Genomic DNA, 27,097 nt, shown 5'->3' with positions numbered 1-27,097 from the left:
GTAGAAAGCTAGAAGAGTCTCTTCTGCTTAGCAAGAAGAAGCCAGGTAAACTACAAAACCATAAGCTTTTTTGGAACCCATTATAGAATTAAGGTTGGAGGGTGATGAAGTAGACTGAAATCCAAAGAAAGATCCTTCCAAGGAGAGATAGATACAAACATTAGGCTTCCCTTTGGCAGAGGCTGGGAGAAACACTGGTACCATACTAGTCAGGAAGAAGTGAACTAAAATTTTTGATGAATTTCTAAAGGCTTAATGTGAGTTACTGTGATAGTACAGAAATCTTGGAATTCCCAGATGTAAGGGATTAGCTAGGTTCTTCATCATGGACCTCTGTTGAGTGCTCATGAGAAAGACTGAGGCAAGAAGGGAGACCAGAAAAATCTTGCCTAGGTTGTTTTGACCTTGAGGAGATTGTTAACCACTGCAGGAGACTTTCTCCCTGTGGTTGCTGTAAGTTGTTGAAGGAGGAGTGTTCACCTCCAGAAGACACACAGTGGCTGAGGGAAAGATAAAAGAAAAAGTTCATTTTTATCTCAGGGAAAGAGGGTAGAAAACAGTTCTAAACAAGAATCTTAGACCAATTTTATTTGTGGTCTCCTACCGGTAGGGAAGGTGCAGAAAGCTATTTCCTGAACAAGATCTTATAAAGGTATAAAGCAGAGTTTGGTTGCCATGAGGTAGAAGGACAGGATCACTAAGGAAGTAATACCTCTGAGACCCAGGTGCACATGGACTTCCAGGAATACAGAGTTTCCCTTTTACACCCGCCCCCCCCCCCCCCACCACATACACAATTCAAGCAAGTGAGTATTGAGTATCAAGCTGACCAGTGGGGTGGGAACAAAAGTATAGAAGGAGATCCCCTGTATGGTGCAGGCACACAGGGAAGGTTGAATGCTAAGATTGGAACAAAAATATCGAGAAAACCTTGCTAACATCCAGCCCTTGCACTAAGCACAAGGTAACACTAGGAGAATCTGAAGCCATAGGTGCACTGAAGGTAACCACAGCAACAACAAAGTTCAAACCCTACTCAATTTCTGATTCCATCAACTCAACCCCCCACACTAATGACCTGCTAAAAGAAGACACGAGCCCATTTTCTGGCATAAATATTCTCTACCTCAGTTGTTACTGTTTTAACCACACTGCCTATTCAATTAAAAATTACAGGATATACATATAGGAGAAAAGCTCATTGTTAAAAGACAAAGATGAATAAAACCAAGCTCAGGGACTATTCAGATGTTGGAGCTATCAGGGATTTTAAAATAACTGTGATTTATGTCTTAAAACCTTGAAAGGAAAACGTGGATGACATACATGAACAGATGGAAGATTTCAGCAGAGAGATGCGAAATATAAGAAAGAGTCAAATGGAAATGCTAGAAATAAAAAGCAAGCTAACAGAGATGAAGAATTCTGTCAATAAGCAGTTTAGGAGACTATACCACTGAGGGAAAAATGAGTGAACCCAAAGATAGGTCAAAAGAAATTACCCCAAACACCCAAACCAAAACACAAAGAAAAAATAAAAATGAAAAATAAAAAATGCTAGAGAACCAAAGAGGTATGGGGAATATCAAATGATCTCACATATGTATAATTACACCTTAGAAGAAAAAAGAATGAGATAGATCTTTTCTTTTCCTTCCTCCCTTCCTTCCTTCCTTCCTCCCTTCCTTCTTTCCTTCCTTCCTTCCTTCCTTCCTTCCTTCCTTCCTTCCTTCCTTCCTTCCTTCCTTCTTTCCTTCCTTCCTTCCTTCCTTCCTTCCTTCCTTCCTTCCTTCCTTCCTTCCTTCCTTCTTTCCTTCCTTCCTACCTTCCTCCTTCCTTTGTAATTTCTACACCCAATGTGGGGCTTGACCTCACACCCTGAGATCAGGGGTTGCATGGTCTACCGACTGAGCCAATCAGGTGCCCCATCCCATTTTCTTCCTGTTCTCAAAGGTAATCATTTGTCTTGAAGTGAGTGTGTATCCTTTCCATCATGTTTTCATACTTCTTGGTACACTGGAATGTGTCTGAAACAATATATAATATAATTTTTGTTTTAAAAATATGTAGAAATGGCATTATGGTATCTTTCTTTGCAATTTAGTTGTTTTAATTATAAAATTAAAATAGATTTAACTACTTTAGGGTATCCCATTGGTTTATTTATCCATTCCCCAAATGTTGAAAAGTAGATTTAATTTATAATGTTATAAACAATGCTGCAATTAATATTTTCACATGACACCTTGTGAACATGTGACTTCCATAATTTATTCCTCAGCTTGTAATTCTGAGTTGAAAAAGAATTATTTTCAACAGTACAAAGTACTGTCAGATTGTTCATCGGAGTGACTGAACTGATTTTACACTTCTGCTAGTAATGAACAACACTTTGTTCTTCTTGACACTGTCATACTTAGTATTATCAGACTCTTAATTGTTGCCAAATTATGAGTGTCAAATTATATTTAAATATTGTTTTAGTTTTCATTTCCCCTGAACATCTCTTTTTATTTATTTTAATAATCTCTACACCCAATGTGGGGCTTGAACTCACAACCCTAAGATCAAGAGTTGCATGTTCTTCCAACTGAGCCAGCCAGGCACCCTTCCCCTGAACATCTTTTTATATGTTCATTGGATGTTTCTGTTTGTTTCTGTTTCTGTAAATTCTCTAATCATATCCTTTGCCCATTTTAATGAGATTGCCTTTTAAAAATGTTTGTAATATTTCTTTGTCCTAGTTGATTAATCTTTGTTGATTATATGTTTATCTGTGGCTGTCCTTTTATTTTGTTATGGACCTCTTTTTTTTTTAATCCGGAGGTTATAATTGTAATTCATAAAATTTGACCTTTATGGTTTCTCGTGGGGTTTTTTTTTTGTGTGTGCCTTATGAATTACTTTCCTACAGTAGTATCATAAAATTACAGTCTCTTATATTTTATTCCAAAAGTGAAAGAAATACTGTTTTTCACATTTACAATTTGTTTTATGTGGGATAGAGTCTAATAGGTCACTTTTCTGCATGATGTCAATTGTCCCAGCAGTATATTCTAAATTGTGTTTTCTTTCCTCAGTGGTTTTAAACACCACTGCTTTTGAGTTCCAAGTTACCACTTATATGTGGGTGGATCTGTTTCCAGCCTTCTTATTTCATCAGAGGTGTCTGGGCTTTCACAGCTGCAAGAACTGAAGTTTTGAGGAACTTTGATTCTCAGCAGACATATTGAGTGTAAACTCAAGAGACTTGGATGGACCACTTTCTAAACGCTCAGATTGTCCCTCTCACTAAGTACAATGTACGAGTTACATGACTGGAGTTGTGAGTATGATTACATGACTTGGGGAAAAAGGTAAAGGAAAATTAGCCTGTTCCTGGTCCTATATCCCTCTCCCTTTTTTCCTCCACCTTTATGAATTATTGAAATTTTCACCATGGCATTGTTCATTAAAACTTAAATCACGTGATAGAAGGGGCAACATACCTATTTGTCAGAGTAGGAAATGGGTTTAAGGAATATAACTCTTCCTTTATTTTTTTTCTCATAGGGCAATAGAATGGGAGATTAGAAGAAATCTTTGAGATCATTTGGTATAGCTATTCTGTTTTCTAAATGGATAGAGCAACCACATGGAGATATGCCTGGGACCGTTCATGTTTATACCAGTTGTTCCAGAATAATAAATAATGGTAGCTTCTTTCATTATCAAAATGTCTTGGTTGGATAATAAATTATGTGATCCTCCTATTGATCAGAAAGCAGATTCTTAGAAGTGAAAAGATTTTCTTTTGAAACTTGTTTTATTAGTCACAAATGGATACTGTTGATAACAGATTTCCCTAACCCCTCTCCTAGGAAAAAATCCAGTTGTAAGTATATTTAAAATTTTGTCAATTTTGAAAATATGATGTGCATTTGAGGTCTTGATTAATGATACACCTGGGAATCCACAATTAATATTTAATTGGTTTGAAAACATAAAATAGGGTGACCAAATTTTTGAAGAAAATTTAAACTAAACACTACAGGTGAAATAATTTCCATACATTACACAAATATTGCAGGTGGTGTCATGGGAGCCAAACTTCAAGTCCCTTTATTGTTTATTATTCTTTCTTTGTTGCTTTCCTTAACAATACTACTGTAGGGTCTGGAAAAATGCTGGACTGAGCTAATATATCCCCTCACCTTCTATTACAAATGTATAGAAATGTTGGATAAACCATACATATGTAGTTTATATATGTGTATAAAAACAATATATATGTAGTATATCATCATATATATACACACAAATATACATAATACACACATATATAAACTATATATATAATTAATATATGTGCATACATATAATTCACACACCTACATATATTTATATAAGAATAAAGGTAAAAAATAATAAAGAATTATTTCATATGAAGAACCAAAAAAAATTACTTAACCAGAAAGGAATATGTTGGTAAATCTTTTTTTCTAAAAAAGATTTTATTTATTAATTCATGAGAGACAGAGGGAGAGAGAGAGAGAGAGAGAGAGAGGCAGAGACCTAGGCAGAAAGAGAAGCAGGATCCATTGAGGGAGCCTGACGTGGGACTTGATCTCAGGTCTCCAGGATCACACCCTGGGCTGAAGGTGGCGCTAAACTGCTGAGCCACCTGAGCTGCCCATATGTTGGTAAATCTAACCACATTAATTAAGATTTTCCTACTTATCCAAAGGCAGCATTAAGAGAGTGAACATACATATTATGGAGTGGAGAAAGTTCTATGCCACACGCCTAACTGACAAATGAATTGTATTCAGTAGAAAAAGCCAACCAAGGAGTTGAACAGGGACTTCAGTAAAGAGGAAGCCAAGCTCATTCTTTTTCTCTCCTTAATTAGAGGTGAATCTCGGTGATGGGTATACAGATACTGAGCTTGCTATTATTCTTTTTAAATTATTGAAAATTTGAAAACAAAACATCTGGAAAAATAAAAACATAGCCAAACTCAAAGAAAAAGTAAGATTCCCAGATGACAAAACTGCAGAGAACTCACATGGAGAGCAATAAATAAATGCACCAGCTAATGCAACAGTGATGTAGGGAAGATCAGTTTTTGGTATGAGCTCTGGAACGTGGGTCTGTAGTGGCAGGAAGCATGTGAAACAAAGAACTGAAACTGAACATCCTGCATATAACCAGATTGCAAGGAATGAACCCTTTCTCCAAAAAAAGGGATTAGAAAATTCTTCTTAGTATCCCAGGAAATCAGTAAGAAAGCTTGTCTCGGCCTGATGTTTTGGGTAAAAAAAAAATCTCTTTTGGACTGAAACTACATTCTTGTGCCGTAGTGAATGTTGAGTGCAAATGTTTTGTTAACTGCATTATAGATGGATAGCTTCAGACAGATGAACTCTCTAAAGTACCCAGTAGAAGCAAATACAAAACTACTCTAAAGGGATACTTTCTTAACCTAAGGTGCATGAGATCTCCAGTAAGTATTAAGTCATGATAAAAAAAAATAACAGGTCATGGGGTGCCTGGGTGGCTCAGTTGATTAAGTTACCAATTCTTGATTTTGGCTCAGGTCATGATCTCAGGGTTCTCGGATCAAGTCCTGTGGTGGTGGGGTCCACGCTCAGTGGGGAGTCTGCTTGAGGATTCTCTCTCTCCCTCTCCTTTTAACCCTCCCCCCCCACAAACACACCCACACCCTCTCTCTCTCAAATAATAATAATAATAAAAAAACTGGGATCCCTGGGTGGCGCAGCGGTTTGGCGCCTGCCTTTGGCCCAGGGCGCGATCCTGGAGACCCCAGATCGAATCCCACATCGGGCTCCCGGTGCATGGAGCCTGCTTCTCCCTCTGCCTGTGTCTCTGCCTCTCTCTCTCTCTCTCTCTCTCTCTCTGTCTCTGTGACTATCATAAATAAATAAAAATTAAAAAAAAATTTAAAAAAAAAATAATAAAAAAACTGTTCATGTAAGGAAACCATCCACCATTAGGAATGAGACAAACACAACACAAGGAAGGATTAGGACCTTAAGGACATGAAGCTGTATAACGATGTGAGTGACATAACAAAATGAAAATCTGTAAAACAATCAGATTTTAGAAAAAAGAGGGATGCCTGGGTGGCTCAGTGGTTGAGCATCTGCCTTCGGCTCAGGGTGCGATCCTGGGATCTGGGATCAAGTCCCACATTGGGTTCCCTGCATGGAGACTGCTTCTCCTTCTGCCTATGTCTCTGCCTCTCATTCTGTGTCTCTCATAAATAAATAAAATCTTAAAAAAAAAAGATTTTAGAGAAGGGAATCATGGTGGAAGAAGGGGATACTATAAGAAAAGATATATTTGGAAAATAAGCAAATTAAACTTTTCTTTAAAAAAGATTTTATTTACTTATTCATGAAAGACACACAGAAAGAGGCAGAAACATAGGCAGAGGGAGAAACAGGGTTCCTGCAGGGAGCCTGATGTGGGACTTGATCTCAGGACCCCAGGATCACGACCTGAGCCAAAGGCAGACACTCAACCACTGAGCCATCCAGGTGCCTGCAAATTAAACTTTTAACAATGAAAAATAATCATTGAAAGTAGAAAAACCCTCTGTGGATGGGATAAAGAGCAGGCTATACAGGTCTGATGAGATAATTAGGAAACTGGAAGTCTGTTCTGAGGAAATTACTAGAATGCCACAGAAAGATTATGAGATGGGAAAAATGAAAGACAGTTTTCGAGGTGGGAGTAGAATGCCTATGGAATGAGACAGACCAACACAAGTCCAATTGGAATTCCAGAAAGGGAGAAGAGAAAAGAGACTAGGAAAAAGCAGTATTTAAAAAAGAGAATGACAGAGACTTTTCCAAAAGAAAAGACATGTCTAACTGCATGTGAAAATGAGATTCTTTTTAGTTTTAGCTGGACCAAAAGATTGAGAACAATTCAACAGGAGACAACTATGACCTAGATTTAAAAGTTAGCTTCTTGGTCACAAATGCAAGACACACTAATAGATTGCAAAACTGGTCTGATGATGAGTCAGTTGCCTGCTTTTGACCTACATAAGACAGTAAAGATGAAGAGAGTTCATCTCTGAAGAGAGCCTTAGAAGGGAGTTGTCAAGAGAGTTACTGATATGCTATGTTTTCATGACCATCGTGGAGGAGGAGCAGGAGGATGCTTTGCCCTCATTTCAGGCTAAGAGAAAGTGACTTAGTGGTGCTGCTTGGCCAGCCCAATATGTGTTTCCTGTATTGGAGGATCCTAGGGAAGGTCTATGACTCATTCCTGAAAATTCTAACATCAAGAGTCCGTGGTAGAGCCACTCTTGCCTGGTAGCAGAACGGTAAGTTGTGGCTGCAATATTGGGACAGGGCTGCACTTCCATTAAATGTAGCTAAAGATTGCTTTCTGAGCTGCAGAGGGGAAGATGTGAATTGGAATAACTTTACAGTTTTGAATTTATATTGGACTAGCCCAAAATTATGTAATTGTTAGGTTATTATCTGAGATTTCATATTGGAATGGGGAAGGAATTGCAGAGAAGGTCTGAAGGGACTGAAAGAAGAATCAAATTGGCTTTTTCTTACACCTTTCTTTGGGTCTAGCTTAATGAAAACAGTGTCTAAATATGAACCTTCAGGGGCACCTGGGTGGCTCAGTGGTTGAGTGTCTGCCTTTGGCTCAGGACATAATCCTAGGGTCCTGGGATCAAGTCCCACATCAGGCTCCCTGCAGCCTCCCTCTGCCTATGTCTCTGCCTCTCTGTGTCTCTCATGAATAAATAAATAAAATCTTTAAAAAACATGACCTTCAAATTGTGAAATTACAAAGATCACAGTTAATATAAAATCAATTTGTATTTATTGCCAATTTTAGTAACATAATGAAGAAAGAGAAAAACCTTCCTTTCTTTAGAGTAGAAATGAACCTCCAAATGTTATACTCTGAGAGGATACATCACTGATGTGATATTCCCAGGCAAGGATGTATCATCTGAATCTAATGGAGATAAACTTGAGAAACTAAAAATGAGGAATATTCTATTTAAACACTGGGAAGGGGCTGTAATAAAATGGTAAGTGTCATAAAAGACAGAGAAAAGCTGTATAAAGAGTGTAGAGTCATGAAGGGGCTAAAGATATATGACAGCTAAATCAATACCTAAGACTAGCTTGGATTGTGTACTTTGGGGGTAGGGGAGAGGATGCTAAAAAGAACATTATTGGATCAATTGAAAAAATCAGAATAAGGATGAAAGATTAAATACAATGTATCATTCTTTAATTTACTAAAGTTGATAACTGTACTGTGGGCTATGCAATAGAATGTCTAGGGAAATGTACACTCAAGTATTTAGCAGTAAAGAGCATGATATGCATGACTTATCTTCAAGTGATTTGGAAAAAAATGTGTGTGTGTGTGTGTGTGTGTGTGTGTGTAGAGAGAGAGAACAAATAAAGCAAAAGGAGTAAGAGGTTAATAGTTGGTGAATTTAGGTAGATGGTATATGAATATTCTTGAACTATTTTTATTTTGCAAATTTTCTTTAAAATTGAAACTATTTTTGAACATTAAAAAATGCAAACACAAACAAAAAATAAATGAGGAACCAGAGAGATGAAATAGATTGCCTACAGTGAGATGATGTCATGGCAGCAGAGTTCTCATGAGCAACAGTTGAGTCCAGAGACAATAGGATTATTTTCAAGCTGCTTAAGGAATGCAACCTTCAATCTTCAGTGATTTTTATCCTCTCTAAACTATTTTTCAGGGGTGAAGGCCAAATAAAAAAATTGAAAAAATAAAAATACTTAGATAAAGATTAATTTTTTAATTTTATTTAATCTTTATGTCCAATGTGGGGCTCAGACTTATGACCCTGAGATCAAGAGTCATGTGCTCCATTGACAGAGCCAGCCAGGTGCTTCCAAAATATTAGCTAATAATGAAAATGATCACTCACCGTTTCTTGCTGAAAGAGCCACTAAAGGATGTGCTTCAAGGAGAAGAAAATATAGTTCAGAAGAAAGGACTGAGATGCAAGAATACAAAGTTGAACAAAGCAATTAGTAAGTGTGAGCAAATCTAAATAAAATTTGACTAAAAATAAAACTTTAAATGATTATATTTTGTGGTTAAAGATGTGGAACTAAAATTTTAGACAATAATAACATGAAAGATGAGAGGATGATCCACAGTTAAAACATTTTAATATTTTACTTTAAAAAAAGATTTTATTTATTTATTTGATGGAGAGAGACAGAGCATAAGCAGGGGGAGTGGCAGGTAGAGGGAAAGAGAGAAGCAGGCTCCCCGCTGAACAAGGAGCCTGACACAGGGCTCCATCCCAGGACTCTGGGACCACGATCTGAGCGGAAGGCAGACACTCAATTGGCTGAGCCACCCAGGCGCTCCTCTAATATTTTCTTTATGGCAACCATAGATTTTAATGATTTAAGCTAAATTAAAAGAAAATAGACAGAATCTGTAATTTCTTAGATGGTTAGAGGAAATAGATAATAAAGACAACATGATGCTCCTTTTCCACCAAAAAAGGGTAGGAAAGGAAAAAGCATAAATAGAAAAAAAAATGCAAAATAAGGATGGTGGAAATAAATTCGAATCTATTGGTAATCACAAAAAATGTAAAAATTCATAGGATGAGAAACCACATAGAAGTCAAAACAAACTGACTAGATCTGTGTGTATCTACAGGCATCTCAGAAACATTGTACTGGGTGTACCAAATGAGATTCAAAAGGATACACATCCTTTGGGACCACTTTGCAAAATACAAAAAGACGCAAAACAATGGTATTTATTGTTTATGAATATAAGAATATGTAGCAGAATTGTGAGTGGAGGAATACACATCAATTTCGTGGTTATCTCAGGAGAAGATAGGAGTGGATGGGATGGGAGGAAGGTAAGTGGGTGCTCCTAACTTTAGCTGCACTTTTATTTTCCTTAAGAGAACCACTCTTGAAGCAGTCATGATAAAAAGTTAATGTGATACATTTGGGTTGTAGAATGTGAGTGTCTATTATATTAATTTCTGGATTTCTTTTTTGTATTTAAAGGAGTAATTTAAAAAGCCACAAAATCTCTCCAGTTTATGTTTAATTCCGTTTTTCCAAGGACAGAGAGACGATACAGTTCTGCTCTCATGGATGTGGTTTTAGGTAAGGATGCGGTTATTCTTTGGTTTCCCCTGGATTCATGGCCTCTGTGCTGAGTCCCATGGACTGGGGCAGCCAGGTTCCCTCATCAGTTGGCTTTCAGGTTCAGCCCAGGGGAGGCACAAGGGAGGAGCCTGGAGGGTGAGATGAAGAGAGGTCTGAAAATTTCTTCCATGCTTCTTCCTGCTTTGGTGTCCCGTGGCTATAGTTGCCTCCTTCCATAAGCACAACTCCACCAAATGGCTCTTCCTTCAGGGTTCCTGCTCTCATTGGGCTCTACTAATATTATTTCCTGCTCCTGTGTCAACACGCCTGGGGGTGTTGACCATTTCTCACCTTTGCTTGTCTCCTATATGCCTTACCATATTCCTTGTTTGTTTCCTTAAACTTGTTGGAAACTCTGAGAAAGATACCTGCATTAAAAATTTTGCATTTTAACTTCTTGGGATGACATAATAAGACACTGTGAAAAATCAAAAATGATTTTTTTTTTTTTTTTAGTTTATAAAACTTCTTTGCCATGGATGAAAAGATTGATAAGGTGACCTCCATGTCTCAGCCCATTGTGTTATCTGAGCATGTGTGGTTGACAACTTCTTGGGGAAAAGGAATCATGGCTGACATACACCAGAAGAACTGCTCATGCACCAAAGGTCTTAAGATTTCTTGAATGGTATCATTTGTGTTTTATGATTTCATGTACTCAGTGAATTTTGATTGAGTGCTGCTCTGTCCCAAGAACTGTGTGTGTAGGGATACATTGTTGAGCAAGAGGGAATAGTCTTGTCCTCAAGGAGCTTCAGTAGATGGGGAAGGTAGGCAGACCTAGTATGAAGACATATGGTAAATTCTAGGAAGATGGAGGTAGTGAGGGGGTCCCAGGAGGTTTATCCCATCCAGTCTTGAACCATAAGAGATAGTTTTACAAGGGAAATAACATCTAATCTCAAACTTGAGGTTTATATACTAGTAAGCCAGATTAAGGAGAACAGCTGGTAAGAAGGGATGGGTTTTAGTTTAAGATGTTCTAGGTAGAGAGAAAGACAACTTGGACAAAGACCAGCAGGGGATAAAAAGCATTTGGGAAATTGAAAGTATATCTCTTGGGTTAATGTATAGATTGCAGGAAAAAGGGGGAGAAAAAAAGCAGAGGTCAGATCTTGAAAGGCCTTTTAAGTAAGTTTAAGGATAGGAGTGTTATTATGAGGTCAGTGAAGAGCTGTTAAATCTTTTAAAGTAGGTGGTATACATATTATAATGATATTTGCATTTAAGAATGATTATCCTGAGAATGAATTTGAAATAAATAAAACTAGAGGGGAGTTCTCTTAGTAGGTCTCTGGGGTAACCTGGGCCAGAGATGATGAGCTGGGCTTGAGTCAGTTGGGTCAGACTGAATGGCTACAGCAGATAGGATGGCTAACATGGACAACCTGAACCCATCCTGTCACATTCAGGCAATTGTTGTCATTATTTTGCCTGGCAAAAAGCAAACTGTCGTCTCCTTGCTGGGTTTTAGTCAGACTGTGAACTCCCTGCAGGCAGGGAATATACATTTTTTTAAAAGATTTATTTATTTATTCAGGGCACGGGGAGAGTCTTAAGCAGACTGTGGACTGGGAGTGGAGCCCCATGTCGGACTTGATCTCACGACCCTGAGAGCGCGACCTGAGCCAAAACCAAGAGTCAGGTGCTTAAGCGATTGCACCACCCAGGTGCCCGAGGCAGGGTATATTTTGTAACCATCTCTGTGTCTCCAGTACTTTGAGGGGTGCTCAGGGAATGAATATTCTTGAATAAAGGAATCTTAGGGACAGTTTTTTTGATGCAGTGGTCATCCTGATGACTTCCAGACCCAACTAGGAAAGTTCAATAACTATTGTGAAGTCAATGTCTAGAGCTATTTTTCAGAGGCACAGGAAGGCATGCGTGCTTTAACTTGGTTCACCATGCATATTGAAATGCGCAGGCTGCTTTTGCCTGACTCAGTTCTCTTGTGCCATCTGCTGGGACGAGCATTTCATGGCACACCAAAGTGAGATAAGCAATGAAGACAAGTCTGAAAGCTTTGTGGGAGAAACAGCAGACAATCCCCTGGGCAGCCTTGCAGTTTCGTTGGGGAAACAAGTGTTGTGCCCAAGCCACCGTCTGTTTGCTGCTAATCTTTAGTAGTTTCCCAAGACAAATATCCCTTTCTACCGGTTTTCATGTAGACGATCTTAAATCCCTGTATTCTCCATCAGGTTTTGCAACAATCCAGTGATACCAGCCGCTATTATTGTCACTGGTTTTGAAACTCAGATAGGGAAGCACAGAGTTTTAAGTAAAATGCCAGTTCTGAGCAGTGAACAAGTGGCCGAGGAAGCACTGAAGTCTGTTTTACTCCCAGTTGCACAAAACATTTCAAACACAGTAAGAGAGAGGTCAAGAGTGGCAGAGATAAGCTGCTTAGCCTTAGCATGGACAGGGCGGTGGAGCAGAGAAGGCTGGCTTGCTCGGTATGTGCACTTCAAATGCCAAGTATTGGTAGGGGGTGGTTAAGGGGGCGGCGAAGGGGGAGCTGCAGCAGCAACTTTCCTGCATCGTCCATTCCCCAGGGACAACTCAAGGTGATGTCCCCGAGGGAAAATTTTTTAGAATTCTATGAAAATTGTTAGAGCTTGCACCAAGATGGTACCTAAAGTCTTTGGTGAACATTGTCAAACAAAATAGACACTGCTATTTTGGTTAACATATATGGTTAAAACAAAGAAACTAGCAGACCATCCTTTTATCATTTAAGCTTGTTATTCTTATATTAAATACATATTGCATAAATCCACAAATATACTCTTGACATTAAAAGACCCAAACATTCAGGGAAAGCTAAAAGTCTCCTTTGCTTTTCCCAAAGATACCGCAGTTAGTGGTATGCTTACAGATCTTTTTCTGTGTGTTTATTATACACACATGGTTCCTACGGGAACGTAGAATATGGTTTAATGTTTTGTCCACCTATATGAATGATATCTTGCTGGACTGCCCTGTCCTGCCATCTCCAACCGAGGGCCATACACTCTCCTGACCCATTGGGATGTGCAGTTGGGTTTCCATGAGGCTCCTCCTGGGGCGCCCTATCTAACTGCCCAATAACAGCCATCCTCTGCCCCGCTCCTGTCCTCCCCACATCACGCCTCCAGGCTGGCTGCTCTCTGCAGCTCATATCCAGCTTTTTTTTTTTATTGTGGCAAATATACATAACATAAATTTTTACTATCTTAACCATTTTTAGGCATTCAGTTCAGTGACATTAAGTACATTCACATTGTTGTGTAACGGTCAACACCATCCATCTTCAGAATGTTTTCATCTCCCCAACTCTGCAGCTGTGAAACACTAGTTCCCCATTTTCTTTCCCCCAGCCCCTGGCCACCATCTTCCTACTTTCTGCCTCTATGAATTAGATGATGCCAGGTAGCTCATATAAGTGGAATCATATGGTATTTGTCTTTATGACTGGCCTATGTGGCTTAGCATTGTGTCCTCAAGGTTCATCCATGTCATAGCATGTGTCAGAATTCCTTTCTATTTTGAAACTCAGTATTATTTCATTGTATGTATAGACCACACTTTGTTTACCTATTCATCCACTGATGGACATTTAGGGTGTTTCTTCTTCTTGGCTATTGTGAATAAAGCTGCTATGGACAATTTAGAAAATATTATTTTATACAGCAAATTCACAACCTTATACGAACTAGTTTTGTGTGTTTTCTTCTTTGCAACCACATAATCCCAGATGAATATACCTTCAATCTTGTCAAAGCTCCTGAAGACCAAACTGTAATAATCTTATTTATAAAAATAAATTAAACCAAGTTGGGCATATTGCCTAGGAAATTTGTATGACATAATTGTAAGAAGAATACTGTCCGTTGATACATTTGACTATTGATTTCTACCAGTCACAATGAGAAATTGGGGATGAAAATGTGTGGGTATTTTGTAAGGTTTGGACTAGAGCCAGTGATGTGACAAACTGGAATTCTCAATTTGTAAGAATGCTATCCTTGGGTTTGTTGAATCTTTTAGGTCTTTCCTGACCCTTCCACAACTAGAGGACAGAGAATATAATAAGGGACATTGTTCTTCCCTCTCAGGACATTGGCTTATTTTATGTATCTCTGGAATCATGAAGAGAGCACAGATTGGGGATTAGGCAATTTTAAATCAGAACAGTCACTTTACCGTATCTTGACACATGTAAACATAGGCAAGTTCCTTAATTTTTCCTAACTTACAGTTCCCTTAAATGATGAAAGTAAATGCACATCTTCTAAGTTCTGCTGAGAAGAGTAAATGAACTGACATATGCAAAGCACCTCACATTCCTGAGTCAGAGGGTACATAACAAAAAGTAGCTGCCTTTGTGATCAATCTTATTCATCAGTTTGAGATACAGATTTATTTTAATATTTAACTTAAATCATTCTATTATCCTGTCCTAGTTAGAGTGAAAATGCATTTTTTCTTTTCCTGCTATCCTCTTTTCTGTGATAACTCCCAGCAGGGGTACTCCATGATTCCTGTCTACTGTCATCTCCAGCAGAGAAAATGGGAAAATCAGTGTCCAGGATTTTTGGCTGCTGTTGCTGGTCCTGCCACACAGTGTCGCTGTTGAAGCAGACAACTTTGTCACGGGGTGCCATCCTCCTGGCTCAAGCCCAGTGATGTTAGGGAAGGGGGAATGGAACATAGTGATCTGAGAGCAGCTCTTGTATCTCATCTCAGCATGCTGCAGAGATCACCTCTATGTATGTACTTGTTGTGATCCAAGCAAAGTTATAAGACCACTGTGTGTGCAGGAGACAACTTCACCCCTGTACATCCTGCCCATGGCTGGGGCTCAGTCTTGCTGCCTGTTTACTTCTCAGGTCTTTGGGTGATACAGCTAGAAACTCCACAATAGATGGCTTTTTTGCATGTGAATGGTTACCACCATGCTCAAATAATTAGCATCTTCTCTCTGGCAGTATTGACTGGCAGGTTCCTGCTTCAAAGAGGCCCTTGTAGGACAGCCAGCTGTGACCCAAGGTTGGAATACCCGTCTTTGGGTGCATCTTTGCACAGATGAGTTCCTTGGGCCTGGCTGCTTCTGTCCACACTCACACGAAATGGGCAGGAATCAGGAGGCAGATAGTGCTGAAGAAATGCTGGATGTATACCAGTTGCTGACTCCTGTCACTAAAGCCAGATCTCAGGTCTTTAAATGTATCAAGGGTGCCCACCGTGGAAAAGGCATTCATGAAGAGATACCCAAGATAAATAGTCTCGTCCAGAAAGCAGGTTGCTAAACTGTGTGTACAATATGATTCCATTTCCCCCTATTTTTTTGCACTTCTCTGTTGTCTGAATTTATTTTTATAAAGTGTGTGCATTACTTTTGCATATAGCAAAAATGATAAAGATTAACAAACATACTCTATTCTGCTGGCATATTGGTCAGGAATAGAGCCATCCCCTAAAGAAGAAGTAGGGAGTACTGTGGCATCTTTATAAGAATTGTTTTTGGAGAAATTGGGAAACCTGTACTATCAATTTTAAAGTGATGAGCATAAAATAAAATCCACAAGGTAATGTAAAAGTATATCTTCTTTCCTTAAAAGGTTTCTTATAAAGGGCACCGGGGTGGCTCAGTCGGTTAGGCATCTGACTCTTGATCTCAGCTCAGTTCTTGATCTCAGGGTCATGAGTTCAAGCCCTGTGCTGAGCTCCATGCTGGGTGTGGAGCTTACTTAAAAAAAAAAAAAAGGATTCTAAAAAGATCAAAACAATATCAAATTCTTACAGTAACCATACCCTAAGGACAACAGCAGAACCAGTTGAGAGCAGACAGTGTTTCTGCTTACTTGTAGCCTAGAGAAATTTCTTTGTTTTCTCTGCATGCAGGCTTCCTTTTTCTGTTCTTACTTTTGATCAAGTGGTTGGTGACTATATTCTTTCCATTTGATTATGTCTCTATGATGCATAGTGTCTGAGTAGCATGCATCATTCACTTAGAGATTAGAAACTGAGTAAATGAGGAAAATTGACATTTAAATGTCTATAATGTACTGAGCATTGGACCAGTGGTTTCACTGTTCTCATGGTCTAATGGCTTTGAGTCCAAAGGGGTTTAAGAGAAAATCCAAAGATCTAACCTTTTTTCCCCCAGTTCAGTTTTCTAAAATAGGGTTTATTTATTTATTTATTGATCTATTTTTAAATAAAATATTTTATTTATTCATGAGAGACACACAGAGAGAGGCAGAGACATAGGCAGAGGGAGAAGCAGGCTCCCTGTGGGGAGCACAATGTGGGACTCAATCCCAGGACCCTGGGATCATGACCTGAGCCAAAGGCAGGCACTTGACCACTGAGCCACCCAGGTGCTCCAGGCTTTATTTTTTAAAGCAATTTTAGGTTCATTGGAAAACAGGAAGGTACAGAGAATTCCTTCCCATATACCCTCTACCCCACATATGCATAGCTTCCCTATTATCAGCCTCCTCCACCAGAGATACATTTGTTACAGCTGATAAACCTACATTGACATATTACTATCATCCAAAATTAGGGTTCATTCCTGGTGTTGGACACATTGTGGGTTTGGACATGTGTATAATGACACTCATCTACCATTATAGTGTCATACAGAGTAGTTTCACTGCCCTAAACATCCATTACACTCTGACTTTTATCCCTTCCCCACCTCTTAACCCTTGGAAACCACTGATACTTTTACTGACTCCATGGCTTTGTCTTTTCCAGAATGTCATGTAGTTGGAATCATGCAGTACACAGATCTTCTCAGGTTGGCTGCTTTCATTTAGTGATATGCACTTAAGTTTCCTCCATGTCTTTTCATGGAGTAATAGCTCATACCTTTTTATTGCTGAACAATTTTCCATTGTCCAGATGCACCACAGTTTACTTATCCAGTTGCCAGCTGAAGGACTCCTTGGTCACTTCCTGGTTTTGACAATTATGAATAAAACTTCCATAAGCATCCATGTGTGCTTTTGGGTGAACATGTTTTCAGCTCCTTTGAATAAATACCAAGAAGATGCTGGCTTAATGAAGATGTGTGGCTCTTGGCTCCTGCATCTGTGAACCTGAGAGCTACAAATATGTATGTATATTTCTTTATAACAACGGGGGAATTCAAATTTGTTCAAATAAAAAGTCTACTTTAGCTGCATTAATTTGGGTAGTATTAGCTTCTGGATTGGATTAACACCAATTCTCAGTGGATTAACACAATAAAAATATATTTCTCAATTCCCTGTCTAAACTGCTTAGGAAGCTTTCCATGAGGCAATTCAGGATCCAGGCTCCTTCTCTCTTGTGGCTCTGCCCTCCACTAGGTATGTAAGGTTCTTTTCATTCAGCCAATGGTGTGGGGAGGGAGCTTGTGTGGTGTGGAAGACACACATATTTCTTGATCATTTTGGCTTCCCAAGATAACATCACTTTTGCTCATATCTCATCGGTGAGCATGAGTCCTGCCTAGAAGCTGGGCCTGGGAATATCATGCCTACTGGATAGTCACTTCTCCGAAACAATTCTACTCCACGGAGGCGGTCACTCATCTTTGGTGGTCACTCAATCATTTCTACTATAGGTATAGTCATGACTCAAGGAAATGATTTTGAATTCTGGAAAAATTCAAGAGTTAATCTCCTCCAAAGTCACTTTTCAACTAGCAGTGAGTGGCAAGAAGGGGAGGTCATTTGGATGACCTCAGAGGGAAGGTCAAGTTTTCTCACAAATCATTGATTGACCAACATGCTATCTCCTCAACAGAGTGGTCCCATCCCACATGAAGCATATCTATCTGTCAACAAAGTCTTTGGAGGGGTAAAACATCCTCCATGGATTGTAAAGAATGTCAAATGTCAATGTATTTGCAAATATTATTAGTATAAATGAATGCCCTTTTGTGAAAGAAGTAGTCTCACCTCTAAAACACTGCTATTGGAATTTTTTATTGCTTTAGCCATTTGGAGAACAAACTGGTGTCGTATCTTGAAGTTGAAGTTGCGGGTATCCTGTGACCCAGCAATTCCATCAGTATTGTTGGTAAGGATTGACTTCCCAGTCAGGAACCCCAGACAACTAAAGAGTACAAACAACTGCATATATAAATGACTCCCAGTGGTTTCATTTTTCTACAAGATGACATCTGAAGAGCAGGAAAATATTGACCATTCCTACGAGAGAGAAATCAATTCTTTTGGAATGCCACTGTTAGTAGCTGAAAATGCAATTGGCAGCAAGTTTCTAAATGGTGGAGATCATCATCCTCAAAGCAAGCCTATCTGAGATTCTGAATTTGAACAGGAAAAGATATCTGTGCCAACAAGAATCAAGGAAGTATTAGCTCTTACAGGTGCATGGGCAGATACATGAGAAGGGATCATATACCTTACAGTCACATTTTAACCAGTTAAAATAATTTTAAAAAGATTTTTAAGTAATCTCTGTAGCCAATATGAGGCTTGAACTCACAACTCTGAGATCAAGAGTCACATGCTCCATTGACTAAGCCAGCCGGGCACCTCCTAGTTTTTAAAAAATTAATACAATTATTGATTCAGGGGCAAGAAAAAGTATAGAATTTATCTATTGTAGGGTAAGTGGGGATTTATAGATAATACTTTGCTTTGCAGACTGAGTATTCAAGTAATATGACAGGAGCATGGCATGATCACGAGAGTGGCATGTATAGAAAATTTTCTTTTATGTGGGGACTTACCTGAGGACCTATTCTCTTCAGAAGATGCTGGAAATATAAGATATAGATAAAATAAAATAGGTCTCAGAACAAAAAACATGTCACTAACTTCATGGGCTAAAGCTCACGCCTTTTACTCACAGTGATTTCCTTGCCATATCACTCAGAGCTTACTTAATTTAATTTTGTGTTTCTGTCTAGTAAGCTTGGTTTGCTGATTCTTCCTTTAAGTAGCAGTGAGAAGGAACAAATTAGAAGTGCAGTGTGTGTGTGTGTGTGTGTGTGTGTGTGTGTGGTGGGATGTGGATGTTCTATTAGAATAAAGGTTCTTAACTAGGGGTGATTTTGCCTCTCCCCTCACTAGGGGACATTTGGTGATGTCTGGGGACATTTTTTATGGCCATGACTAGGGAGGAAGGGAGAGCTGTTATTGGCATCCAGAAGATGATAATATCATAAGACACACAGGACAACCCCCTCCACCAACATAAACAAGAATTATCTACCCCAAATGTCAATAGCGCTGCCCTTGAAGCAGTCATAAGGACATCCGCAAGATGTGTGTGGCTACTTACAACCTAACAGTGAAGAAGGAGGTGGAAAAATGATAAAAACGCGCATAGGAGCTTTAAAAAATTAAATTTACAAAAGCATGTCAATGTGGCATGGTTTAGCACAGAGGCAAAGAACTCTATGCATGTCAATAACCCCTGAGGCTGTCTCTGTATCAGAGCACTGATAATGGCTGTTCAAATAATGTTAATATATTCAGTTTAATAAAATAGATGGGTGATCTTTATTACCTGCAGCTAGGCGGGAATGTAGATGGCAGACACTGATATCACTGATAAACATATACCTCTGACCTCAGCCTGGAGCTAAGGGATTGCTACCTAGTGCACTGGAGGCAGAATTTATGTGGGTAAGGACATACATTTGGGTGCTCCAGCCCTGTCACGGAGTGACCTTGGACACAAGATTTTAAGTCTTCTGAGCCTCTAGAGGGAAATAAAATATCTACTATGATGAGTGATGTGGAGATTAAATAAAAATACTTGTACCTGATGCATAGAACGCATTTAATAAACGATAGTTCTTATTACTGTAGCTATGATTAAGAGAGTATTCATTATAACAAATAATATTTATATTTATGACATTTTTATAATAACAAATGAGAAATAAAAGGTAGTTTTTATGAATAATCTGATGTCCTGAGGTCTAGACATTTGGGCGTCTTGGTGTTTGGCAAACAAAAGGCTGTTGGCACAAAGTCAGTGACCTGTCTTCTGGTGGCCAAGCTCACTCACCCATTCACAGACAGCTGTGATGGGTTCCTGGTACACAGTTGGGGGGGGGTGCGGGGGTCCCTCCAATCCAGACAGGCCTCCAGGATTGGAAGAGGAGAAAGAAGGAAAGTAACAGAAAATTCATCTGACCTTGAACCACTGATGGCATGATGCTCTTGCTGAATTTCCTTAAGCCAACAGCCAGCTCAGTGCTGCTGAACAACCACTAGTCTTGATTCTTCTCACTGCTTCAGGCTAGGAAAGCAAAGGAACTTCGCAGGATTGAGTATTGTACTAACTGATTTCTATCAGGAAAAACTCGGTATCCACGAAGCAGTCAGGCATCCAGGACATGTTTAAGGACATCAGTGACTGTCCCTCCTTTAACTCCCAGACTTCTAACTCCTTCATCTTCAGACAGAACTGGGTCAGCATCCTGGCGTTGTCGCTTACTAACTTACCTTGGCTAGACAACTTGTGACTGATAGAGAAGCAAGTTACTTTATCTCTCTAAGCCTCGGTTTCTTTACCAGTAGAATGGGAAAGTAATAACTCTTCTATTTTTCAGTTTTGTTTAATACATCTCAACCATATTATTAAATAAAGATTAAATGCACATATTCAATGACTATTAAATGTATTTATTAGATAAAATAATGTCTGGGAAGCATGTCCCTGAGAGTTGGCATAAGAACTTCATGAATGTTAACTGCTCTTTTTATTATTAATTATTACCACCCTTGGGATGGATTTGAATGACCCCAATAATCTTGGTCTTAAAGTGGCACTGCTCTTAAGGAGAGTTTATCTATTGGATTTACAAATATAATAATACTGTGTGTGGGTGTGTGTGTCATGATCTCAGGGTCATGGGAGGCATCCAGGCTTGTCCCTGTCCTTCTGCCTCTGCCCTCCTCCCCACCCCCCATCTCTCACTCTCTCTCTCTCTCAAATAAGTGAATAAAATCTTTTTTAAAAATTCTTTATTTAAATTCAGTTTAGTTAACAAATACAGTATTGTTAGTTTCAGGGGTAGAATATAGTGATTCATCAGTTGCATATAAAATCCAGTGCCCTCCTTCATGCCCATCACCCCATTCCTCCCCCATCCCATCCTCCCCTCCAGCAACCCTCAGTGTGTTTCCTGGAGTCAGCATCTCTTATGATTGCCTCCCTCTTTATTTGTTTATAAATAAATAAAATATTTTAAAAAAGAAATGATAAACTCCTCTCTTTTTTAAAATCCTTTTATACTTTTATGTGGGTAAAGGAATATGTTTTGGGATATCCCAAGTGTTATTTCAAATACTCTGGATTATGCCCCCCCCCCCCTTAAATTATTGTCTGTTGTAGAAGCTAATGAACAGCATGGGTCCTCACCAGCTGGAGCCTGATGTCCACTGTGAGAACCTCCTGGCTCTGCTCGGGTAACATTTCGTGTTTGAAGGCATTTGTGTATATAAAGGATGGGACTTGTCTCACTCAGGACAAGCTTTCATTTCTCACTGTCTGAGCAGATAAAGGTGGAATAGCAGAGTTGTCGGTAGAGATCACTTGAAATACTGGTTTGCTCTGGGGCTTAGACCTGGATCGTCTTCTCTTTTAATGCCAACTTCCCCGATGATTTCTCCCTGTCTGCTGGCTTTGAATACCATGAGCATGCTGATGACTCTCAGACTTTTCTCAGCAGCCCAGACTTCACTCCAGAGGCCAGTCTTGTCTATTCAGCTGCCTACTTGATATCTCCACTTGGCAGTCCAGTGGGTAATCCAAACTTGACAATGCAGAACCACACTCCTGATTCCAGACACGACCAACCCTCATGAAGCCCACCGCCATCTAGCTCCGTAACTGGCCCCACGCCAATAATGAATTGTCTGCTCTTTGTCTCCATCCCTGAGAGGGGGGTCCATGAATCCATGGACTCTCCCATGTGATATCTGTGTCTTTGTTAATCGTGGTGGGCCTCTCAAGAGGTGACTCAGGACAAAGGCTGACCCTGTCAGAAATATCAAGCATGTGATTAGATGGTTGGGGCTTGGATCCAGGTGATACCAGCTTGATGCCTGAAGGAGGAGGGGAGCTGGGGATTTAATTTAGCTCTGTGGCCAATGATTCAATCGACTGTGCCTATGTAAGGAAACCCCAGTAAAAACTCTGGACACCAGGGTTGAGTGAGCTTCCTGATTGGTGACACACATTGATGTGCTGGGAGGGTGACCAGTCTGAGGGACACAGAAGCTTCAAATTTGAGACCTTCCCAGACATTGCCCTATGTGTCTCTTTATTCAGCTGGTCTTGATTTGTATCTTATATGATAAAATGAAGTATAGTGTTTTCCTGAGTTCTGTGGGTTTTTCTAGCAAACGATCAAACCTGAAGGATATTGGAAGCTTCCAAGTAGGTAGCCAGTTGGTTAAGAAGTGTGGGTGGCCAGGGGCTCTGGAGCTGGTGTCTGGAGTGAGGGGAGTCTTGTGGAGGACCATGCTCTAAACCTGCTCAGTCTGACCTTTGTTTGGGTGCTTGGTGTCAGAGCTGCATTGCACCAACCCCTTTGTAAAGGCTTTGGAGTGACGTGTCACACATCATTTCTGTCTTCCCCTCTACCTCCACATCCAATCTACCAGAAGTTCTGTTGTTTCTGCCTCTACAACGTTGTCTTAGCCCATCTACTTCTTCCTGTCCCTGCCACCACCTTCCCATGCCAGCCACCATTGTTTCTTGCCTGAACATCGTGACGGCCCCATCGTTGATCCAGGCATCCTTTCTGATCCATTAACACCATGATACCCAGTCTATACTTCATAATCCCTGGGGCACTTAGAAGAAAATACCTAGTACTAAAACAAAGCCTGGGCATCAGTATTTTTAGGAAGCTGTCCAGGTGATTCTAAGAGACAGCCAAGGTTGAAAATCAGAGCATTGATATGACGAGCTCTTTACTGCCTCTAGGCCTTTGTCCTTGCTGTTCCTCCCCCTGGAGTTCTGTTCCCAGCTCTTGAAATTGCCAGATCTCAGTTCAGACATCATCTCATCCAAAAAGACTACCTAACGTTGTTCCCTGTTTTCCTTTCTTTTCATTATTTTGTTTCCTTTGTACTTCGTACTTATCTTATTCTATAAGTATCTTATTTATTCAGGTTGACTTGTATCTGTCTCCCCCAGTGGAATGAGTACCATGAAGATAGAGCTCTTATTTGCTGCTACATCCTCAGTGCTTAGCACAATGCTTGGCACTTACAGATGCTCAGTAAATACTTTTGAAGTGTTTCTAAAACAGGTGATTGCATAATGCATAACTGAAAAAACTAAGTAATGCTCTCCATAGAAAAATAGTACTCAGGGAATTTAATAGTGTTTTTGTTCTTTATGTAACATATTTGTATCTATATCTCTATAGACATACATATGTATGAATATGTATATAAGTATGCATACATGCACACACGTACATAATTATGCATAATATATGAGTGTTATATATACGGTGTTTTCTCAAAAGGATAATTCTTGAAGAATGTTTGCCTGAGTGTGAAAATGTGAAGTACATGAATTCCATGAGCCCCAAATAGCACTGGAACATCATGCTTTGGGCTGTCAGATTGGAGGTTGTTCAAGTTGGGGTCCCAGACTCAAAGCCTTCATGGAACATTCCCTTTGTCTGACCAATCCCTGGCCATCACTCAGGCCTCACTTTCAGTTTCACTCCCTTGCCCCAAGGTAGGAGTACCCCCTGGTGGAGATCATTGCAGAGGATTCGATGTGCTTGTTTGTTTGTTTGATGCTTCAGCGCCCTGTCTCTCAAGGACTGTGTCCTGTCTGCATTCTCGCGGGGCAGCAGACGCAGTGCCTGGTACACACCTGGAGCTCCACATGTGCCCTGGATGCACTTGAGCAAAGGGCAGCAGTAGGAAGGCTTCAGAGACATTCCGCTGGACTCAGACTCTGGCTGTCCTAAATCCTGGACAGAACCTCTTCCCCCTCATTTGTTAAAGAAGTAAGAGTCTCTACTTTCAAATATTTTGGGGATGGCCAAACTTGTCCTAGGAACTATGTTTTTGTTTTGTTTTATTTTGTTTTAAGTGGGCTCCACACTGGGTGTGGAGTTCAAACTCACAACCCTGAGGCCAAGATCTGAGCTGGAATCAAGAGTTGGACACCTAACCAACTGAGCCCCCTAAGAATCGCAGGAAATACGTTTAAAAGCTAAACTCATTAAATTTATATGATATAATATGATATATTAATTTTATCTTATTGGCTTTCCTAATATCTTTTCAGAGCAGAGCCTTGGCCCACCATCTCAGCACAGCCGTGCCCATGTGTGCATACCCCTCCACAGTTCTTTCACTCAGTAGCACATTTCTGAGTATCTTCAACTATAAGCAGGGCTCTGAGTTGCACAGATTCCATGGAGCTCAAGCTCCCTCCTGGGTCTCTAGCTTTGCAGAGACTCAGAGGATGAGTTAGCATCTGTGACAAGTAAACAGAAAACCCATGCTGGGATCTTCGGGTCACTTTTCTTCTCTGATCATTGAACAATAGCATGTACAGGGAAGTTGTGAGTCAGAATATTAAATCTGGGGAACCAGGGCGCCTGGGTGGCTCAGTGGTTGAGCTCATCTGCCTTTGGCTTAACTCATGATCCCGGGGTCCTGGGATGGAGCCCCTCATCGAACTCCCTGCTCAGCGGGGAGTCTGTTTCTCCTTTTCCCTCTGCTGCTCCCCCTGCATGTGCTCTCTTGCTCTCATAAATAAATAAATAAATAAATAAATAAATAAATAAATAAAATCTTAAAAAAATAAATCTGGGGAACTAACAGTAACTCATGCAATGAATAATTTTCAATCTGATTATCAGTGTCACTGAACTTAGTGGTGAGGCTTCGTTGCTGGATTACTGAGGTTTGGAGCCAAAACCTTCTTTTTTTTAATCCTTGAAATGTTTAGCTTACTTACAACCCCGGCAGGGGGGACAAGGGAAGGTTCCAGGCACAGGCAAGTCTGCTCCCTTGTAGGAAAATGAATCTCTTTCAATGAAATAAATTTGCTTCTGAAAGCTCTTTTTGGTGTTTCACCCTCTCTCTCTCTCTTTCTCTCTTTCACTTTCTGTAATTTCTGAGCAGATGCAGCAAGGCTGCAGTAAAGTAGGGCCCTGCCCCCTTCAAATTTGGAAATAAGGGAAATGAGACTGCACTCAGAAAATGGAATAGAAAAATTCATGCTAGAAGGGATTATCTACCTGTGGAATAAACTATAAGATTGTTTGTCTTAAATATTTAAGCAGAGGGGCACCTGGATGGCTCAGTAGGTTAGGCATCTGACTCTGGATTTTGGCTTAGGTCATGATCTTGGGGTTCTGGGATGGAGTCCCATATGGGCTCTGCACTCAGCATGGAGTCTGCTTGAAGATATTCTCTCTCTCCCTTTCTCTCTGCTCCCTTCCCCCACTTGTATGCTTTCTCTCTCTCTCTCACTTCCTCTAAACAAATAAATCTTCAAAGTAAACTTAACAAAATAAATATTAAGCAAAGAGTTGATGGATACCCCAAGCTCTAAACAAGTAGAAGAATAAGGGCTCTATAGTCACAAAAAATCTACTTTCAAATCTGCACTTACCTTTCACTACTTGTATAATCTTGGACAAAGTTATTAATTTCTCTAAATCTTAGTTTCCTTATTTTGAGATTTTAAGCAGAAATGTATACAGTAAAGAACATATTGTAACAGTCAAATGAGGTAATTGTATCTGAAGCACCTGGATCACTGGTATTAAGGAAAAGGCAATCCTCAACATCATCATCTCATCATCCAGGTTACTAGGGCACTGTTTCAAGGAGGTGTGACTATTGGATGTGACCACAATTTTGGAAAAGGATTGTCAGCATTTATGGCAGCATTTGCTGCATGCTGGTGACCGGATGAAATGCTGTTCTTATATGTTAATCCAACAAGGCTGTGAGGTAGGTACGCTGCCTCTCTCTGTTTTATAGATGAGGCCACTAGGGCACAGAAATAGAGTCACAGAGCTGAAAGTGGTAGAGACAGACCACCAGCTCGGGGGGATCTAGCTCCTGAGCTCAGGTGCCGAGCTACTGACTGTGTCAGCCTCCTTCCAAGGCACACCCTTTCACCCAATCCACTGCTGGCTCCCTGTATGAAGAAAGACTGTGGAAGAGAAAGGGAATGGTGGATGTAGGGGATAGGATGGGATAAAGTGATTCATATTACTGAAGGTATGGAGGCACAGCGAGAAGCCTATCAAATGTTTTCATTCTGGTTTAGCATTTTATCAGAAATTTGCATAGACCTTTTCATTTTTCTTCGTAGTGCTGTATAATATGTCATATGTTATAAGATATATAGTATTATAACGTATACCTATAAAATATTTTAAATATTATTTGCAATTGCTTTTATTCAATGCACTAGGAAGATAGAGCATGCTTGTAGGCTTTGGTTAATCTTATTTCCTTCTCTCTTTATTTCTTTGCCACATATTTATTGTAGGGTCTGCTTTGTGCCAGGCATCATGCTGCAGGAGTGTCCTCAGAGGTACTTAAATTGAAGAAGCACGGGCTTAGCACAGAGATAAGTTATAGCACTTTTCCAATCTCCATCCAAGGAAGATCCATCTTCTCCAGCCTAGTTGACTTTCATGGTCCTATGGAAGGCGGATTCCCACTGAGATGCCACTCACCATCTTAATCCTTGTTCTTATTTTATACATACAAGAAACTATCTGATGACTTGGATTCTGATTCATACATTCCACAAAGTCTGAGTCTTTTGGTCAGTGTGGTCATTATGTTACTCATTATAAATTAATAAACTGACATTCTGTCTTCTATTCACAAGTTTTTGAAAATTGTGTTAGT

The 27,097-nt window shown here is 39.8% G+C and overlaps 2 long non-coding RNA genes across 4 annotated transcripts; both read left to right on the top strand.

Annotated features, from left to right (window-relative positions):
* The first annotated feature begins 7,087 nt into the window (after positions 1 to 7,087).
* LOC106558614 lies at positions 7,088 to 27,069 on the top strand. Of its 2 annotated transcripts, XR_005357029.1 has the most exons (5): positions 7,088 to 7,339; positions 10,077 to 10,178; positions 10,677 to 10,828; positions 26,035 to 26,182; positions 26,730 to 27,069. It is a non-coding gene; the product is annotated as an uncharacterized LOC106558614 (long non-coding RNA). The 2 variants fall into 2 exon arrangements; XR_005357030.1 differs by lacking the exons at positions 26,035 to 26,182; positions 26,730 to 27,069 and adding an exon at positions 11,761 to 16,452.
* On the top strand, positions 16,516 to 20,839 carry LOC119871202. Of its 2 annotated transcripts, XR_005357032.1 has the most exons (3): positions 16,516 to 17,325; positions 17,496 to 17,560; positions 18,193 to 20,839. It is a non-coding gene; the product is annotated as an uncharacterized LOC119871202 (long non-coding RNA). The 2 variants fall into 2 exon arrangements; XR_005357031.1 differs by having other exon boundaries at positions 16,516 to 17,560.
* Positions 27,070 to 27,097: the final 28 nt, after the last annotated feature.

The sequence above is a fragment of the Canis lupus genome, chromosome 3, assembly GCF_011100685.1.
Source record: "Canis lupus familiaris isolate Mischka breed German Shepherd chromosome 3, alternate assembly UU_Cfam_GSD_1.0, whole genome shotgun sequence".
Taxonomy (NCBI): domain Eukaryota; kingdom Metazoa; phylum Chordata; class Mammalia; order Carnivora; family Canidae; genus Canis; species Canis lupus.
The sequence above is the reverse complement of the archived record's forward strand: the minus strand, read 5'-3'. Positions and strand labels throughout refer to the sequence as shown.